The 19,985-nt window shown below is 48.1% G+C and overlaps 1 protein-coding gene across 2 annotated transcripts in view; it reads left to right on the plus strand.

Moving 5' to 3' along the window:
- Positions 1 to 19,985, plus strand: part of IP6K1 (inositol hexakisphosphate kinase 1) — a 279,958-nt gene that overhangs the window by 13,699 nt on the left and 246,274 nt on the right. The window contains exon 1 of one of the 2 annotated variants that reach the window (XM_078661205.1): positions 3,870 to 4,025. The exons of the other annotated variant lie outside the window; for it this stretch is intronic. The gene's annotated coding sequence lies outside the window, so the exon portion shown is untranslated. Of the gene's footprint in view, positions 1 to 3,869; positions 4,026 to 19,985 lie in introns of those variants that run through there. 2 annotated transcript variants of the gene reach the window in all.

Consider the following 19,985-nt stretch of genomic DNA (forward strand, 5'->3'; position numbering starts at 1 on the left):
CCTTTCAGAATGCTTTTTAGTATGAACATGAAGATTGTACATCTTTCAAATTAAATGGTAGCACAGTACTTCTGTTTTTTTACCTTCTCATGGGTAATGTAACCGAAGGGTACACTTATTTCCTGGCCGAGTATAGGGAGAGGCTCCTAAAATTGTTTTTATGCCCCAGACTGACTAACCCAGAAAGCAGAGTTTGCAAAAAAGGAGCTCCTCTCGTTGACACAACGGTCTCCGGCTTCCTTTAAATTTTTTTCACCAGGGCACGTGCCTTAACTATCAGTACTATGCCTGAGATTTTAGTTTTAGAGCCCGCCTGCGATGCAGTGGAAAGGGGAGGTGGGGGGTGGGTGGGGGGGGGGGAGGGGAGAAGGAAACGCACACCCATCTAACCAGGACTCTCCCCAATAGCGAGACCCATATTTGTTAGTCTGCAGCAGTGTGCACAGCCCTGTATGTCACCATGTTTAAAGATAAAGAGACGTGCCTTGCTGACAAAGGAATAATGTGGAGCATTCCACTGTCAGTTTTCCCTGTATTTTCGCGGATCAAACCAATGCAGCAACAAATGTGTAATGTAAAACAAAACCATTCCAGAAGCTCCCACCGTCTGGTTTCACCAACAGAAACTCAAAAGAAACAAGCGCGGTGCGCGCACTACAAGGAATGTGAAGTATGCAGCTGGCACCCGGCCGTGCTGCTGCTCGCTCCCGAGCTCCCTAGGCCAGGGGAGTGAGAAGGCGGGAGATGCACCGCCTTTGGTAAATTGCGTGCTGTCTTTCTTAGAAAGATGCATGCAAAGGCCAATAGCGGGTGATTGGAAAAAAGAGGCACACAAGCGTGTGTTCAGAGTTTAAAGCCCTTACTAAAAGCCTTGCAGAGCAGCGCATGCGCGCTGGCTCAGGCAACAACTAAAACGGAACATTTTAGACATGAACACTGAAATGCACATTACAGCGGAATTACTGGAGTCCATTGCACACTCAACTATGCCATTGAACCCTACTCTGGCATTCTACAGTACCAACTAGGTAGACTACCATGGATTCAAAGTGCAAATCAGGCTGACAGTCAGCCTAAAAATATTCCCATGGAGCCACACTACAAAGACTGCCTTGGCTACTTGTATGGGCCAGCATAAAATGTTGACATTTCTGCCACATCTTCAGAGCAAGGGCCTTGATGGCAAAGAAGCAAAATAAGCAGTAACATTTCCCCAAGCAAACTCTCTACAGTAGACTACTTTGACTAGCTAACAGTTTACAGACTGACAGAGGAGAGGATGCACAACAGAAGGCCCCAACATGTAGAATGGTGTCCACTTCAGATTGGTTCTCCCAATCCTCACTTTGTTCAGGAAAGCATTTTTAAATATTATTTAATAAGCACATTCGGACCTTCAGTAGAGAAAACTGCCAATGCTGCACTAACTGCCATCTCGCCAGCTTACTATGTGCACCTTTTTAAATCCTCCAGTGACTTTTTCCACTTCTCCAATCAGTCAACAGTATCTTTCATAACATTGTCAACTTGTTTAGAAAAAGGATGCCGAATGTGGGACTTTGAGTGTTACTTTATATAAATCAGTGCTATACTTGTTCAATCAAGATGTGCTTTGTAGACAAAATATTAATAATAAACTCCGACAGATTCCTGCCCACAATCCTTTTATTGCTCTTATAGCACTAGTGGGTGAGTAAACTGTAGCCACTGTGTTAGAACATTGAGGAGTGTGGGAGCTGTAGAAATTGGCGACAGCCCTGCATTTGTATTGAGTAGAACCCCATGCCTTTTACACCCATGATTCGCTACACTAAAGTCAACTGCTGAAGGGGTGTATTTGATCAAAATTTCAAAGCTATAGAAGGGCTGACTCAAGGACACTAGAGGCAAACGGCCCAAACACCCATGGATTTAGCTCTGTAACCTCTGCTTGCCCTGTGGTTCCCTTAATGGGGGCTGACCTCTTCATTTTCCCTCTTTTTTTTTTAATGTATTTTTACAACCTCTCTTCTCAGTCTGTAATCTCTGCTTGTCTTTTATTAAACTTTTGTTTTCATCATTGGAGTCCTCTCCTTCGATCACAACCACATACAATCTCCTTGACACGCCCTATCAAACTGTCCTAGAACCGTTATTCCATTATCAATTCCTTTACATGTACCTTCGCAGGTTCTTCCTTTAATAAATCTCGATGCTGTATCACTAGACCTCAAAACATTTACGGTTTATCCACCACATACACTCTTATCTTAGACATTAGAATATCCTTTCATGAACCACCCATATTGCATTTCCAATGGCTTATTCACATGTATTAATGCAATGAGTATCCTATCTCCAAGCTGCGAAGCATGATAGAAGAAACCCACATGTGCTCATTTGGGGAACTGCAAAGTTCTTCAAGTACCTGAAACATTAGGCATAAGCTGATATTTTTGGTACTTCCCTGAGCTTCCCTATTGAAAACCCTTTGATTCTAAATTCCTGATGGAAGTCATGGGATGGAAAAAGATCTCTGCGGTTAACCAGGCATTAGCAGTGCTTAACTTTTTTTTAACACAATTTAAGTGCTAGCGCAGACTACACCACTTATTTCCCCTGCCAACGATGCCAATGACAGAACCAACACAAGTACTAACCATCGCGCTGCTATAAGTGTGATAATACAAACTCTCAGGTCACCCAAAGCTATGATAATGGTGTGTGCAATAGATATTATTTATTTTTTATGTATATCGACTTAATCAACACTGTTCTTGTGCTTATCTCCTAAACTGACACAGCCCCACCATGTGGTGGACTGTCACTAGAGCCGGTGCTGACAATTAAGTGCCGGTGCAGAGCACCGGAAACAACCGGCTCATATTAAGCACTAGTTATTGATGTTCCAAACCCCAAATACCTTGGGCATTGAGGCATGTCCGAAAGAGATGCTGGCGAGCTCACAGAAGACTATTGCATGCGCCCAGAATACGCTACGTAGCTATATACACTCGGCTTAGAAATATTCTGTTTCAATACCTGCATCAGGCAAAAGTGTTAAGTTATGGAGATTTGGTGGTACACATTCCCCTGATTGTCAGAGATATCAGGGTTTATCCGGAGACTTCATCCACATGGTATGGGAATGCCACAAGATTAGTCCATTGTAGAAGGGAGTGCTACAAATCCTGGGAAATATGATGAATTGACAGCAGGAGAGAGGCCTGAGGCCTGCCCTGCTCCACCTGTACACAAACCAAGATGCAAATGAATATAGTGCAGCATTTCTGCAAATAGGTCCAGTGGTGGCAAATCAAGACCCTGCTAATCGGAGGCAAGAAAACCCATGGGACCTGGAGTTTTGTGCTAGGGAATGAATCATTATATGCTGTTAGAAGTACTTTGTTAAGTGAGTTGGCCACACAAACACTATTAAATATGGGGCGATTTAATTAAGATATTTGGATTAAGAGGATCACAAACAAACCCAACACAGTGCTGTCTGGTAATAGTAATCCAGTAGTAATGACAATTGTAAATCTTTTTTGACACATGTAGAGCCCACGCTATAAAGCTGGATTGTGTGTGTTTTTTTGGTTTTTTTTAAATTCTTTTTTATTTTTTTTAACTAAAATTAAAAAAACATATTTACAAAATAAATCCTTTTCTGGACACCTGACAACTTTCTTGTGTGTGAGATGGAGGGGGTTAGGTTGACCTGTTCAGTGGCAACGTTTATTAAACTTTCTATGCAGAGGTAATGAGAATGGAATACTGGTCTGCAGGAAATGGCGGGGCGTGGAATGGTGGTGTTGAAAATGTTTTAACGGTATAAAGATTTTTCTGGAGCTTATTAATACGTTTTTGCATTTAGGATGCCATAAAGTCTTCCATTGTTGGCAAAATGCACAGATATCTGGGCTTGCTTGATGCCAATTCGCTTGAGGTCAGTTTGCATTTGAACCAGGTTGAATATATTGCACAATCTAGAAGATGAAGCTAAAGTAACATGTGCTTGTGCACTACAAAGAGAATACAAGCAGGTATTTGCAACCATATCCTTCGAGTACCTTAACCAGGTGTGCATGAATATTTTAATTTTATTAAAAGGAACATTAGATTTTGTGTTTCTTAATTTCTTTCCCTATTGGTACTAACATATTAAAAACAAACCGAAAAGAAAATTTTGTAAAACCAAAGTAGCTACCCCAGCGGCTCCTTAAATCTGTCATCGGCTAGCATTACTTTCTTTTTTTTTTTTTTAATAATAAAAATATGTCCTTTGCTGCGGTCCGAGTAAAAATGAAAATAAAATGCAAAATTGCTGACTCTGTCTATTGCTGTCAAAGGGTGTGGTATAAGCCAAGAGGGCATCGCTCACTGTTTTGGCTAAGAAGCTCCGGTGATTTAAACTACATCTTTACCCTTACTTGTCTTGTAATGCGATCTCCTCTCTTTGGTTTACTGGTGATCAACTACTGTAACATATTGTTCTGTGGGTTGTGTACTAATTTCATAGCGTTTGTCCCGTTAGTGTTGTGTAGAGCTAGATCTCTGCTTGATCATTTTAACACTTTGCTTCTGTAAGATTCATATCCTCCTGACACTGGATACTTGAGTGAATCCTGCTCAGCGCAGTTGGGATCCGTGCCCTGGAAAATTGGATTCATTTTGTTTTGTCTTGGGATGCATCATTTATGTACAGGTATGCAAGAATTGGTTTCACCTTTACTCAAACAAACAGATGATGTGTCAGTGCTGAATTATAGTATTAGCTGTCAATCTACTAGTCCAACAGTCGTTTCTATACCTTCTGCCACGGTCTGTATCCCTCTGATAATGGAACTCGAGGCAGAAGTGAACGAGCTATAAACCATTATTAGTTCGTTCATAACAATAGTAAAACAACTCCAGCCACTCAAAAATGTAAATTCCAGGGAAATGTCTATGCAGGTCACTGGTCAGATGCAACCACCTATACCTTTGGCTAGTATGCCTGCGGATCAAAAGCACCAACCCCCTCCTGATACTTCGTATTTAGGTTACCAATCCTGTAAGAGAGGTCCTAGCCCTCAGAACGTTGCTGGGTGTATGATTAAACCTAATCCCATTTACCAAGGTTATATTAGGCCATTATTTCATTCTTACGATAGTGGGATAGATGGGGGCATAGGGGGGTGGAGTGGTAGGTCCAATATATACCAAAACAGGAAGAACCCAGAGATGTATTATCCTGTTGTGAACATAATTTTTATGGTTAATGTCCTGAAACACCATTCCTCATCTGGTAAGCATGAGTCAAAAGATTCACTTATTAATAAGGTAACGCACTAGATTAGGTGTGTCAGAGGGTGTCGCTCTGTGATCCGAGAAGATATCCTTAATGCAGAGATGTCCAACATAAAACCTGCTCTATGATGCCGTTGAGCTGTCCTTAAGGGATGGGAGGATTGGAGACCATTTGGTTTCACTCTATACTAGGTGCTGCCCACCCAATAATTCAAGCATACAGTTTAAATATAGTAGTCAAGGACGTGACATGCCCACTTGGGTCTATCAGGGCGAAAGACAGGTGCCTCCTCTGAAGGATGTGGACGGACTTGGGGCATGTTCTAGAACTGCTTCCCTCCTGACTTTAGTTACATCTGAGGGCTTAGTCGTTTGGACCAGGCCTGGGCCTACGAACATTCTACCCTCACTTAATATTAAATATAACCTAGCTGTTGCATTTGAGCCTGGTAAACATGTGGGTACTTCTGTTTGTAGTCATAATGGTGTGGCTGCAGTAATTTCCCTGTTTATGGTGAATATTAATAACCAAGAAATTGTTTCTGAGATTGGGCACTTGCACATTGTGAGGTTGTTAAACAATGCTAATCCGGGAGTTTGTTCCACTGATTTTTAACTTTGTTGTTGCTGACAAATCAGAAGTCAAAGTCCATATTAGTATTGAGGAGGAAGATTCTTCCTTGAATTCTAGTTTCTTAATTATTTCTTGGAATATGACAGGGGTTTACCCTAAACTCTCCGTTCCTGGGTGGATTACATTTATAAATTAAAACGATATTTGTATTTTCCAGGAGACCTGGTCTAATGAGAGGGCATTTATTAATAGATACATTACATATAGTATTGAGGCGCTAGCCCAAGGAATACAGAGAGGGCAAGCGGTGGTTTTTCAATCTTTGTAAAAAAAAACACAAAAAAACTCTATTGCATGCACTCACAAACAGCTGCAAACCACCTCACCAGACCTAATGAGGATCCATGCTACTTTTCCGGCAGGGCTAGTTATATCTATTTTTAATGTCTGTCAGGTCTGTTTCTTCAGGGAATGACTCCCCCACTTTATCTATGCTAGATTATCTGGTAGGTGTCTCCCAGCCACAGACTAGGGTTCTGGTAGTTTGGGGACTTAAACATGTTTGAGCCCTCCATGTTACTCGATTGTCTAACTGAGGATGAAGATGAGTTTTGGGGAATCCCTAACCAGACTAATAAAGCAGGAGGCTCATGTAATACCAACGTAGCTTTTTAGTTTATTTACCTGGTAGTGGGGAGGAGTCTAAGGGCATGCAATGGCAGGACCTGTTCGGACCTTATTAGACAGGCCACCTTTAAGTAAGGCTCTAGTTTTTGTGTCATCGACTATATCCTAGTGGATATCAGATTTTGGCCTTTTGCAAAAACGGTTTTTATTGGCAATCAGGTGGAAAGATACATTACAGGATAAAGCAAGTCAGGCATCAGGTAACGATGCGATAAAGCGGCACAGTTCCAACAAGACACCTTTTATAATGAACAGTCCCCAACTAATCCCCCCCTCTCCCATATTCCCCCCCCCCGTAGCCAGTGTGTCGTGCTCTTCCCCTCCAGTCGATGATGTGTTATCAGCACTCGTCCTGAATAAGGCCCACAGTGGAGGGTAAGAGGCTCCCCCCAACGGGGAGTCCCGCCCCCCAGATCAGTCAGCAGTAAGTGTAAGTAGTGTGTGCACCTTGGGGAGTGTGGAGAATCCCATGTTCGGTGCCCTCACCTCGGGGTCCCCCCCTCATCCTCGCTCTGGTCGCCATCCGGCAATTGGAGCGCTACCACCAGGGCCTCCCACGCCCTGGCCACCTCCAGCGCATTGTCATTGTCAAGACTCCTAGCCTGTCGCAGCCGCAATGTACTCTCCGCTTTCGCCCAGCGCTCTAGTGTGGTCTTCCAGCGCAGGTAGCTGGGGCCTTGAATTGACTTCCAATGCATGGAGATCTCCCGCTTAGCCAGTATTAAACCCAGGTCGCAAAATTTGCTGGTAACTCGGTTGCGAGGGGTGTGAGGGAACCACAACAAAAGGCATGCGCCCATGTCAAGATCGATCTGCCGGTCCGTGACAGCATTCAGGCAAGACATTACCGCCTCCCAATAATCCGCTAGCTTGGTGCAAGTCCAGAACATGTGGGCGAAGTCCGCATCCGCGGTTCCGCATCTGGGGCAAAGCGAGGAAGCCCCCTCGAAATACTGCGAGAGCTTCGTCGGTGTGAGGTACGCTCGGTGTAGAGCGAAAAACTGGACCATTTGAAACCTAGCGTTCCTTGTGCCCTTCCATGCTCTGCGCAGTAACTGTGGCCACACCGTGTCAGGAATAGGACGCCCGATGTCCCCTTCCCATTTGGCTCGTAGCCCGTCTAAGGGTCGCAAGGCCGTAGATGTCAGCCGTCGGTAAAGGCACGTGACGGCCTTATAAGTGCCAGCGGCCGTCACCACGTACTGGCAGCACTCCGAGGTCGGGGGTTCAGTGAGCCCACTCCCCCAGTATCGACGAATACCTGCCACCAATGCAGCATGCAGCAGGTATCCACCCCTCGGCAGTCCGTAGGAGTCGCGCAGCTCCTGAAACGGGAGCAGCGAGCCGTCCCTGTAGAGGTCGCCGACCACATGCAGGCCAAGTTCCTCCCAGACTGCTAGGGCGGACCAGTCGCCACCATGAGGGAGAGCAGTGCACATCCCGAGCGGGATGTCTGGGGCGTAAGGGCGAACAGCACCGGAGCGCTTGTGCGCCCGAAGCCAGCAGCTGCGGATCGTCCGCTCCTCCAACGTAAGCAGAGCAAGGTCCAGTTTCTGTCCCAAAACAGTAAAAGAGACGAAATGTCTCGGGAACAATTTGCCTGGCGCGTCCTCCGGGCCACGGAACTCCAAAGCCACTGCCTGGGTCAGCCACTGCAACTGCGCTGCCAGATAGTACCACTCGAAGTCCGGGGCTGCAAGACCCCCGTCCGCCCTGGGGCGCATCAGCGTGGTCAGTGCAACCCGCCTCCTGCCCGAACCCCAGATGAACCCCGTCATCAGGGAACGGAGTCCACTGAAAACCGATACGGGTATCCAGATCGGCAGAGTGCGGAACAGATACAGCAATCGGGGAAGCGCCACCATCTTCAGCAGCGCGACTCGGCCCGCGGCAGAGAGCGGCAGCGTCTGCCAGAAGCCCATGCAACCCCGTAGGTTCCGAATTGCCCTGTTGATGTTACCGTCTAGGAGGGCCGCAGGCGAGTGATAGACGTGCGTGCCCAGATAGGGGAGACAGTGGTGCTCCCACTGCAAGGCACCCTCCAGCTGGGTGTCATCGGCCCTCGGAGTCAACGGGAAGAGGCAAGACTTCCCCCAGTTGACTCGCAGCCCCGAGAGGTGACCAAAGTCCGACAGGAGCTGTTCGGCCCCGCGTAGAGAATCGCCCGCGTCTGCCAAGAACAACAGGCAATCGTCCGCATAGAGAGAGATGTAGTGGGCGTCGCCTCTCAGCGGGAGCCCTGCATACGCCCGTCCCAGCCGGGCATGCGCCGCCAGCGGTTCTATGGCCAGTGCAAATAACAGGGGTGACAGAGAGCACCCCTGTCGGGTTCCTCTACCCACCACATACGAGGCCGAAATGGTGGACCCTGTCTTGACCCGGGCTGTGGCCGCAGCATAGAGCAAGGCAGTCCACTTCACAAAGCGTTCACCCAGCCCAAATGTCTCCAGGACACGGAGCAGGTATGGCCATTCGACGCTGTCGAACGCCTTCTCGATGTCAATTGAGAGGATCGCGGCATCCGGAAAGCTGGCGGCCTCACCCCCCATGATCCTGAGCAGCCGGCGCACGCAGGTGGCAGTGGTGCGCTGAGGAATAAAGCCCGCTTGGTCGCCATGCACCAGGGAGCGCATGTGGGCCAAAAGCCGCGTCGCGAGAACCCGGCTGAGGATCTTATAATCCGTGGTGAGCATGGAGAGCGGGCGGTACGCCGATCGGCAGCTCGCATCACCCCCTCTCTTCAGTAAGGGTATCACCAAGGCCTCGCGAGTAGACGCCGGCAGGCGCCCCAGATCCCAGGCCTCTTGGTAAACCGCCCGCAGTCGGGGGACCAGCACATCCGCGCAGGCCGCATAAAATTCTATCGGGAGGCCATCCGTACCCGGAGTCTTTCGGCGAGCCATGTGTTTGATGGCCACCCTGATCTCACCCTCGGAAATATCTCCGCCCAGCAGTTTCGCATGCTCCGGGTCGAGCTTGGGTAATTGCGCCGACACCAGGAACTCCTCCAGCCCTGCTGGGGGGCTCGGCATCCTGCTCGCGTAAAGGCGTTCATAGTACCGAAGGAATTGGTCGTTAATGTCTAATTGCGTGTAGACCATGCGCCCCTCCGGGGTGGCAAGCGCCACTATAGGGGAGCCACGGGCCCCAGGACTGGCCAACCACGCCAGTAACGAACCCACTTTGTCCCGCTCAGCGTGAGCTCGGATCAGGAACTCCTTATAATCAAAGCAGCGCAGCTTTTCCAATGCCGTCGCCACCACCTCTCGCGCCTCCGACACCGCGCCACCAGCCTCGGGGTCCGAGTGGTTGCGCCGTTCCGCGCGCAATCGGTCCTCACTGCGCTCCACATCCTGCAGCAGGGTCTTGCGGACACCTGTGGTGGCCGAGATGCAGACGCCCCTAACCACCGCCTTAAAGGCGTCCCACTCCACAGCTCTGCTGGAGGCCGTGTCCACATTGGTGTCAAAATACCCCTCCACCCCACTACGCACACTTGCCTTAAATGCCGGGTCCTCCAGCGTCAGTGGGTTCAACCGCCACGTTGGAATAGCTTGGCGTCGTCGCATCCACTGTACCGACACCAGGCAAGGGTTGTGGTCAGACACCGTTCTAGTCAAATACTCGCTATGGCGGATCAGGCTCTGGATGTCCAGTGAGCACAGAATGCTGTCTAAGCGAACATGCAGATCGTGCGGGGGGGAATAAAAGGAGTAATCTCTTTCCGACGGGTGGTGGGTCTGCCATGCATCAAGTAGGCCCCAGCTACCCTGCCAATCCCTCCTACCCTGCGCCAACTTGTGAGCCGCAGCCTGCGCCAGTGGTGGGTGTGATCGATCCAGCCCCACGTCCAACACGGAGTTAAAATCCCCCCCCAAGCAGGACCGTGCCGGCCAGAACAGTCGCCAGCTTCCCAGACAGTCGCGCAAAGAAGGCAAGCTGGTCCACGTTCGGAGCGTAGACACTGCAGAGTGTCACGTCCCTCCCATCCAGGCGTCCCTGTACAGCAACAAACCTTCCCTCAGGATCAATTATCGTCACCAGAGGCTGAAAGGGAACCCCCGCCCGGACCCATATCAGAGCCCCCCGTGCAAATGCCGAGTAAGTGGTACAAAACACATGCCCCCGCCACCTGCGCTGTAGGGCCCGCCCCTCAGATTGATCAATGTGAGTTTCCTGCAGGAAGGCGATCTGCACCCCCCTGCGGACAAGATGTGCATGGACCCTGTGGCGTTTCAACATGGAATTCAGACTCCTCACATTCCAGGTCACACACTTCAGGTCAAGGAGGGTCCCCATATCTCAGAACAAGCACAACCCCAACGAAGGCAACTTCCGCACGCGCACTGGCTACTCCCCTTGAAATGAACCCCAACAGCCCCATGTCCCACCCCTCCCCAGAATAGGTCCCCAACAGCAGAAACCCATCCAAATAAGTAGCACCCAACAGCAACAATCCCTGGTAACTACCAGAGTCCCACAGTAAGTGTGGGAAAAAGAGGGGGTGGCCTGTTGCCTCTCTCGCCAGACCGCCAGCAGCACACTCCCCTGAGTCAGTGAGGCCTCCCCTATGCGCCCCACGCCGCCCGCATCCCCTCCACAAGTAAAGCTATCAACACTACAGGCGGTGGCCGCCCAACTCCAGTCCCAGGCCCAGTAGGCCAATGTCGCCAACACAGCAGGTCATACGATACCAGTTCAGGAGAGCAGTAGCTTCACTCGTCCATCAGACCATCTGCAGTCCCAGGCGTGACATGCGGCGGTGCGGGGTCCCCAATCACCGATTCCTCCGAGGTCCCCCCGTCAGTGCCACCTCGAGACCCCGACTCCACCGCCGTCGCGGAGTCCAACGCCTGGGAGATGTCGGAGACCGCCTGGAGGGCGTCCCTGCGCTCCTGCTCAGTCTGTGAGACCGTGGGTGTCCGAACCTTCGGCGGACGTTTCTTGCGTCGCCTGCCCCGTCGAGGTCTCGGTGGCGCCCGCCGCTGTTCCCCAGGCGCGTGATGTGCATCCGCACCGGTCTTGTAGAGCTCCAGCCAGTCCCAGACATCATCGGGGTTGTCGTAGAAGGAAGATTTGCCATCAAGCATGATCCGGAGGCGGGCTGGGAACAGGAGAGAATAGCGGACGCCCTCCTCCCGAAGCGCCTTCTTGACCGCCAGAAAAGTAGATCGCTGCCGCTGGACTTCCAAGGAGTAATCAGGATAGATGGAGACCTGAGCGTTGTCCACTTTATAAGGTCCCAAAGCTCGCGCCCTCTGCAGAATGAGGTCCCGATCTCTATAATGCAGCAACCGCGCCACCACCGGGCGGGGAGGCCGGCCCTCAGCCGGAGGGCGAGCTGGCACGCGGTGGGCACGCTCTAGAGTGTAGAACGGCGACAGCCCCTCCGGGACAACCACGTCCCGTAGCCAGACCTCCAGGTAGCCCAGCATGTCGGCCCCCTCGATTTTTCTCTGGCAGGCCCACCACGCGAATGTTGTTGCGGCGGTTTCGCCCTTCTGCGTCCTCCGCCCTCTGTTCCAGCAGGTGCACCCGCTGCTGCAGCTCCCCCAGCAAGGCGCCAGCCGCTTTCGATGAAGGTTCCAGCTCTTCAATCCGGGTTTCGGTCACTTTGACCCGATCTGCCAATTTGCCGTGGTCTGCACGTAGTAGGCCCAGGCTCGTGGACACCTGTCCGATATCACGATGCAAGGCCTCCCTGGTATCAGCGATGGCCTTCAGGATCTGCTCCAGCTGACTCTGCGGCAGACCCGCCGCCGGGATAGCGTCCGGTGCGGGGCCCCCATCAACCACAGGCCCCCCAGCAGCCTCCGGGGGGGGCTTCAAGGGGCGTTTCCCCATGGGGGCAGCCGCGTCCCTCCCCCGCAGCAACAGGGTCAACGTCTTACCCCGCGTACAGCTCGCCAGACCGCAGTCCTCGGGGCCTTCTGTCGTGCGGCACTCCCTCCGGGTTCGTCGGTCCTCAAAGCCAGCCACTCTCCGACGATGCCTGGGACCCCCTCGATACAATCCAGTCCGCCGGCCACCAAGGGCCCCCCCAGCCGCAGCACTCCCTCAAACCCAACTGCGACATGCAGTTCCGTCAGTCCAAAATGGCGGCAGGGCGGCCTTGCAGGGACCCAAGTGCACGAGGGCCAAGGATCAGCGTGCCCGGGCCCTAAGAGAGGAGCTCCCCGGCGTCCTCAGGCGCCGGACACCAGTTCGCCAGTCGGTGGTGGTGGGGTCCCCAACGTAGGATGGCCAGGGGTTGCGCAGGGGCGTCCCCCCCTAGGTCGGCGGCCACAAAGTCCGGGGCCCGCAGCACTCCACGCCTCCGGCTGGCACCGGGCCAGTCCGCACTCCAAGCCTGCGCTCCACAGGCGGTGCACAGCGGGGGGCCCCAAAGCAAGCCGGGAGGGGGCAGCGCCGGTCGCCGCGCAGGAAGAGGTCCGAGTTCAAGCGCGAGCCTCTCGGTCGGGTAGCACTAGGGCCCCCCCCGGGCCGGGCGCCTCACCAAGACCCCCCGCGTGTAGGAACCCCGGCGGGTCCTCGCAGGCACCCCACAAGGAAGCGGGTCAAATTCCGCTACTGCGGTGAGATCTGCACCCAGGGCTCCAGGCCACCCGGCAGTCAGTGGCCGGCCAAGGAACGTCACAAGTCGGCCGCCGGAGTACCCGAGGCCGGGGATGCGGCTGAGCTGCAAGGCCGCAAAATGGCCGGCGCCGCCCACCAGTCCGTCGGTGCGGCGCGGGCTCCACGCAGCCGGGGGCTCGCCTCCGCTGCCTCCGGTCAGGTCCCCAGGAGTGCGGGAGGAGACACGGGCAGTCTCAGGGCGCCAGGGCCTCCAGGATCGGGTACAACAGGATTAATGGGGGAAGGCTGCTGTGGAGCTCAGCGCTCACACGTCTTCCTCCATCGGCCACCAAGCCCAGATTTTGGCCTTTAGCGAGTGATATGATGATCACAGCTCTGTATAAGAGCGTCCAAAATCCCTCCTTTTTTCCATGGCTGGCACTCTCCTGAGCAGTGGTGCGTCTGGTAGCCGCACAACAAAAGGAGAACCCTTAATTTCCAATAATCTTGGAAGTGTTTCTTGGCCTAGAATTTGGAATGAGAGCAGATGCCAAGCAAAAGTCTACAGTCTGTTTGTGTGCCATTTCTCTAGTCTTGATACCGCTGCATTATTGCCTGATCAAACAATAACCTCCCATCTGGGCTTCTTCAAGGATCAGAAAGATGTATTTTTATCACAATCCTCAGAGAAGGAACCCAGGGAGAAGAAAAAATGTTCAGGTTCAATCATGAGTGTAAAAGGCAAACTTAATTTAAAACTAGCGATTCAGGAGGGCGACCATATACCTGTTGTCCAATCACGCAATGGGTCCAAAACAGCTCTAGAAATGGCGTGATTGAGCTGATACGAACTGCAAGACTTACTGGTCACTGCCAGGTGCAATGACAACTATACATTTTGGCATATTATAGCACACAGGAGACTTGAAGGGGTTACTACACCGGATTACTTTATTCAACCAGAGAAGTTAGTCGGTCATTTCACTTCGCTTTATGATAAGAGGGAAGTTACCCTCCTCGTAGGTGGTACTGATAATTTGTTTGAATGTGAACCTAACAAGATAAGGGGGTTGTCGCCAGTGATGGATCTCTCTTTAGCCTGGGTGATACTCTTAGGGCTATTGAAAGAACGAAATCCGTGAAAGCCCCTGTGCCTGATAAGGTACCAGGCGATTTGTAGAAGTCGGAACCGTTAGTTTGGGCTCCTTACCTAAATCTTCTGTATAATGCCGTTGCTGATGGGGGAGAATTACCTGTGACCTGGAGAGGGGCGGAAATAACTATACACAAAAAAGTTGATGCTTCTGCCTCTCCAAACTATAGACCGATTAGTCTACTAGACAACAGGCAAAAATATTCGCTAGACCAGTCCTGGATGGATGAAAATGAGATTGTCATCCTATCAAGCCGTCTTCCGCATCAAAATTAGTAAATGCGACCAGGTGTTCAGGTTTATCTTACTTATTTGGAGATACATGGATTACAAATCAAAAATTGTACGTCGTTTTTGTTGATCTTCGTGCTGCCTTTTTGCTGGTGCCGCGGTAAATGCTTTGGCTAGTTCTAAAAGGGATGGAAGCTCCGCTACATCTGGTGAACCTGCTTGTGAGGTTGCATGACGATAATTATGCGCAGGTTAGATGAGGGAAATCTGGCTCATTAACTACTACGATCCCTATTTGGCGTGAGGTACGCGAAGGCTGCGTCTTCGCACCCACAATGTTTTCCCTCTATATAAATGAGGTAGTCAACAAACTGCAGAATTGTGAAAATGGTTCCCCGATGTTAAACGGTAAAAAAACACCAATCCTGCTGTTCGCTGATGACTCATTACTCATATCCAGGACCCCAATGGGACTCCAGAGGCTAATTGACACATTTCTAGTGTTCTGTGATACTAGGGGCCTGGAATTAAATATGGAGAAAACAAAATACACGGTATTTGGTAAGAATAAATGAAAATGTAGACCAGTGAAGATAACTGGTAAACCCCTTGAGAGGGTGCCAAAGTTTGATTATTTGGGAGTAATGTTAACGGAAACCCTGAGCTGGGATCTTCCCCTAGAGAAAATCTATCTAACCCTATGTTACAAACCTAAATCAATCCTGTGATTCCACAAGCAGGCTTGGCCCCGATCAATTACCCCCGTTCTGGAGGTTTATCGGATGACAGCCCAAAATGCTGCCCTATATGGTGCAGAGCTTTGGGGTCATATAACTTGCACAAACTAGCGGTGAGCAAAAATATATTTGCTAGATCTTTGATCCCTGTCCTAGCCAGCTCTACACTGACTCTGCTGTTTTTTGATCTAAGGCTGAAGAGAATTGGTCTTGTGGCCGCAATGAAACCACTGATCAATTGGCTACGAATCTGGTCCACTCCGGAGCTAGGCAAATACTGTGAATCTTTCAAAGAAGTCTTAAATCTAAGTGGTGCTAAATGGATCCCTTGGTTACGCCATGTTCATTTTTGGTGCAGATCATTGGGGCTGATTCGCTTTTGGGACGGTCCGGGACGCATTTGTAAAAATGTTATTGCTACGGTGAAGGCTAAGTTTTGGGCCTTTGTAGAAGACCGGAGTGTTACAAGTAGAACAGTGGGGCGCCTAACTAGTGAGTTTCTAAGTTTTAAACCCTTTCCTTAGTTTAAGCTTTTTGGCTATGATTTGGAGACAGTTGAACACATTTTATCCTTTTGTAAAGAATATCACTTTCTTTGCAAAAAATTGATTCGCCCAGGCTGTTGTAGACTGGGAATCAGACGTTATAGGATGGCACTGAGGATATTAAAATTTGGCACTAAAGCATTTATTGTATTTGCTGTAAGCAAGTTTCTTATGAGTGTCTGGTTCAGACGCCAGAAGTTCATGTCCCAGGTTGCTCGAGACGTTTCAGCCTTAATCGAACTGCAAGTATAGCCAGAATTTAACAATTGCCACCCCAGTAATTGCTACCTAGGATTTCTCGACGATCTGAGACACCTAGAACGTTATGGTTATGAACTACAATCCTAGATAGATCAATTGAATGTTATTATAATAATATGTATTAGCGAAGATTGCTGATTATTTGAAGTATCCAGCATTTTACCGTATATGACGATCTATTATTGCTATGTTTTTATCCAAAGGAGGTTTTATATTTTTGTTATGGTGGCATAATTTTTTGTAAAATTTTTCTTTTTTTTTTTTTTTTTTTTTTTTACTTGGACGCCATTATACATTCATCATGTATGTTAAGTGACAGAATCTAAATAATGTTGAAAGAGTCAACTTCTGATGCACATTGATCACGTGGACCTGAAATGTGAAGGTACAAGTTCCCTCGAGGTCACTGACTGTTAAGAGGTCATTGTATTTGACAATCTTATTATTCAACTGAACTTAGTATTTTGTATTTATCTTTGGTCGATATGTTTATGTACTGTATGTATTTATTATTCTGTAAATTAATGGTGTTTTATCAAGGTTGCTAAATTTTTATGGATTTTATGTATGTTATTGCCAATCACTTTAATGGTCAAATGGCCGAAAAAAAGGATTGATTTGATTGTTTTGTCTTGGGATGCATAATTTATGTGTAGGTATTTAATCAGCTAAACTGCTGCTTTCATATTAAGTAGAATTCAATTGCTATCACGTTGTACAGGTACTCTGTGCTCTATCTGGATTGTTAGCACAAGCAGTGGATTTTCCGCACTTCCCACTCACCTTCGCCTTACTCAGAACCACCTAGCATTCAGAAAACAACTTAAAACTTGGATATTTGAGAAGTAATTTCCCCACCCTTCCTCTAGCGCCTTGAGACCCTATGGGTATGTAGCGCGCTATATAAATCACTTGACTTGACTTGACTGGCAGGGGAGTTTCCACAAATGTTGGGATCAAGTACTAAATGTCATCTGCCCCTTTTGCTCATTTCCACACTGAAATATTCCTGCTATTTTTTTCATTCTAGCCTTCTCAGGTTTTTTTTTTGTAAGGGCGGTGCGAAGTGTAACTTAAGTAGTGGTTTAAAAGAGCTGGAGTTGAAGAAACTTTTCTGTATTTAGTGCTAATGAGAGCTGGAGGTACGCAAGTTAACCTGATGAGAATATTGCTGTGCTTGCCAAGAGAGCAGCCTGCCGCTGTACTGAACAATCATGAGCTGAGACTCCGAAAATAAGTGGGAAGGTGTTGCACAGATAAGCAGAGGTGTCTCTGTATACTCACTTTATCTCATCTTTAGTTTGGGTAAATGTGTGCAGCACAGTCTTAAGTTGTGCCTGAGCCTGTAATGAAGCTTGGAGGTCCAGTGATGCCCTCTAGAGTATAATACAAGGAGGTAAAACTGCCAGGAAGGATCAAAACCAAGACCAAATTTACATGTTTAGTTTTTCTCTTAACCAGAGCATATCTTTAGAGGGTAAACCCTGAATTTGCAATCACATGTTCCATTCTTCTCTAGTCCTACTGTGAAAAACTAAAATGTTGATATCTTTACTCTCCTGGTTCGATTCATTTGCCCCCATGTTTTCTAGACGACTGAATCAGAAAACCATGTCCTTCCTTTTATCTGTGCAAAATAAACTCATGTGAATAATCATAGGAAATTATGTTGAAAAAGCTCTCCCACATTTGGAGAATTATTTTTATACACCAGCAGAAACCTTGTTTAAAGTGGCTGATCTTTCGAATGTGATCTAGCTAGTTCAATATGGCTGTTGTAACCACAATTACAATGTACTGTTATCAGTAATGGGACATTCTGAAAATATTGAAATTCTTGTGTTTGCAGCATGTGAAGATCACATTATCAGGTAGCGGCTAGAGTGAACTTAATTGTGGATCAAATGGTGCTCCCAGTGTGGCAATCTCCTGGAGAAACTAACTGTGTAACATGGTCCGTTACATTAATTTCAGGAGGTATAAGTAAAATATGGTTTACATTTCTGTTTTGTTTTGCAATATTTTTTTCAAATTGTACCCACAGCGATTGTGCATCTCCCCAACCCATGTAGCTGGGTGAACTGGACACCATAAGCTTCACAACATAGAGCAATAACATTGAAATCTATTCACTAGATGGTCAAATATTTCTGGTGAACCCAGAGTTGACAGGACTTACGTCTGCTTCTGCACCTTGTTATTCCTTAGTGGGCAATCTGAAAAACTTCACCATGGTTGCCTTATCCTCCATTCCTAAGGTGATCGGCATTCACATTGATAGTTCCTTTGATATCCCAAGGTAAGTCTCTGCAGAAGCTCTTGTTTGAGCCAACAGATTACTTCGTTCTGACCATATCCTGCTTTACTCCTGTCACTAAGCACTGATTACCTCCATCTTAGACTCCGCCAACCTCCTAGCCTCCTCAATACTGAACACCTTTGTAGTTATATTGAAATACATGGAGTTAATAGATTTAAGGCGTTATTTCTCATTCTTAGACAAATCCTGTTGATTCAGCACCACTTCTTGGTTTAGGTGCTGCAGAGCCTCCTTGTGGTGACAGTCCTGGGTTTGAAAAATGAGTGAGTCCCTGCACTCTTCTTTTTCTGACATAGCTGATAAACATAGAAACCCTAATGATGTACTGGGAAGAACGAAAATCCCCTAGATCGCTTCCCCAAGAAGCAGACTAGTTTCACAATAATTCATCACATGCAGATATGAGCTCAGCAATTGGCTCCTGCCTCTAGGCATTTGTCTTGCAGGTGATGTGGGCTCAGTTAGCCTGAGTACTAGATCTCCTCTACTGCAGGTCTGCTCTTCCGAACCTTCATTATCGTAGTCCTCCACTTTTATTGCTCTAGGTCTTCGTGAATTCCCCTTGTTGATCTGGTTACTCCACAATCTCCATCCCTCATTCTAATATATCTACCGAGGCCACCAGGACTCCAGACACAGCTGACTATGCCTGTCATGGAGAAAGCATGCCAAAGGAATGTCCAGTCAGAATAGGTCTTAATGCCATCACAGGGGGAGGGCAGAATCCTGACTCACTGTCACTTAGGCAGGACACCGATCTGCATTACAACACATGAGCCTTGGATGACAAAGAATTGCATGCCGCTACTGATCAACACCTGCAACATCATAGAGACACATAGGTGGTCAGACAGATGCAAAAAGGGAATCACAAAGAGGAAACTGGCCTCTTCGAGCACAACTACCTCTGCTCGTCAGTGTTTTTATTTTTTATTTATTTCATTTTTTGATCAGTGATTATCTAAGGAAAAGGAAATATTTGTCACTATTCAACATCGCGGTATAGATTTATTTAAGCCAAGTCCTTTTTTTTCCATAGGAAAATTTGAAGAACCAACAGAAGGTGAAGATTTAGATGAGCATTGGTTAAAAAAATATTGTGCAAAGTGACCTAATTCCTACGAGAAATTGCCTGAATTTCGTGAATTTTATGAGTCTAATTAAAATGTTTCCTATGTCCACCTCTGACCTTTGCGATATTTGCTCTGAGAGTAATTGAAAGTTCCTGCCATGCTTTGCAAAAATCTCAGTAGAAGATGCCTTCCGGTTTTGGTTCTATTGTCTGTCTCGCCCCTGTCACTCCCCAACCAATAAATATTACAATCTTAGCTGGCTAGTATAGTAACTGGTTTAGTAGATATATGGTGTGGGGTGAATAATGAAGCTATGCCTAATTACCATCAAAGCAGTCTCAATGCATTCTGCATGCAAGGTGATAAATGTAATCAAAGGTGTACTGAAATTAATATAAATAGTGTTCAATTGACTTCTGACATTTGATAACAATTATGATAAATGTATAGAAGGTCCTAATAAACATAGTGATCTAATTAGCAGCTACTGCCTAAGCTATTCTTACTTCATCTGGGTTCTGTCACAATATATTTGTGAGGTGAGCTGAAGCCTGAATATAGGCTTAGTTTTTCCATTA

The sequence above is a fragment of the Lissotriton helveticus genome, chromosome 9 (assembly GCF_964261635.1).
Source record: "Lissotriton helveticus chromosome 9, aLisHel1.1, whole genome shotgun sequence".
NCBI lineage: Eukaryota > Metazoa > Chordata > Amphibia > Caudata > Salamandridae > Lissotriton > Lissotriton helveticus.